Here is a 1,183-nt window from a genome sequence, read left to right as displayed (position 1 = left end):
TAGTTCGACAGTCTCTGATAGGCTGTTACTCCACGTATGGCAACAACAGCTACCAACGCAAGTAAGAACTACACTAGCTATATACGACGAAAGATCAGTTGACAAACTGCTGCTCGCTGCAGACAGAATCTACGAGACGCACGAGCCTACTGCAACAGTCGGAATGATGTCAACAGATGACACGTACGATAACTACCATTACCAGCAAGACCAAACTGAAGATATAACAGTAAACTGCGCCGCTGTTGCAACGCGACAAACAACAAAAAGTTCAAACGAAATTAGAGATTTAAAAACTGCAGTAGAGGATCTGCGAACACAGCTACGCACGCTACAGCGACCACAAGTTAAGCGCAAGAGAGACCGGGCTGGGCGTGAAACACGAAGTCAACAAGAGGACGAGCGTAAGGTGTTTGTACTCAAAGACTTCTACGATTGCTCTCACGTAATGTTGCGAACAGACTCAGTCAAATCGCCTTTACAACCACCATATACGGGCCCATTTCAGGTGCTGAGTAGAAATAAGCATACCGGGGACATAATTTTCAATGGTGTTCCGACAAAGGTATCGATTGAACGTGTCAAGCCAGCATGGGTTTTACCCTCACCGACCTCTTGACACCACGCCTGTGCACCAACACATGATGGACGCAGAGCATACCGAAACACCGCTCAGTACATCGTCCGAGACAGGTGAATCACGACCACAAACAACGTCACCGCCCCCAAGGCACCCGACGCACACCAGAGCTAGACGTCGAATAAAATTCAAGTATCAAGATATCCCTGGGGCTCCGCACTTTAAGAGGGGGGGGGGGGGGGGAGGGCTGTGTGGCAGTGATATTTTTCATGTCTGGTGGAAAGTGATATCAAAAGTGTGCGAGAGTTTTTTTCTGGTCATGTGTTTTTTTATCTTTGCCGTAAGACTATAGAGTCTCCTAGTTTTTGTTACTTCTGTTGTTTTTTTAGTTTTATTCTCATTGGGAGTTTTTGCGATGCCTTTGTTGTCTATGTAGTTTTTGTTGCTGTGTTCCGTTTTCCGTGTTGTCTTACCATTGACCATGGGGCTTTTCTTCTCCTGGAATTTTTATTTTAGTGCTTCGCCTGACTGGTGGATGGTTTCACTGTGCTATGTGTTTTTATGAAGCAAGGGACCGATGACCTTTGCAGTTTGGTCCCTTTA

Source organism: Schistocerca cancellata, chromosome 6, assembly GCF_023864275.1.
Source record: "Schistocerca cancellata isolate TAMUIC-IGC-003103 chromosome 6, iqSchCanc2.1, whole genome shotgun sequence".
NCBI classification, from domain to species: Eukaryota; Metazoa; Arthropoda; class Insecta; order Orthoptera; family Acrididae; genus Schistocerca; species Schistocerca cancellata.
The sequence above is the reverse complement of the archived record's forward strand: the minus strand, read 5'-3'. Positions refer to the sequence as shown.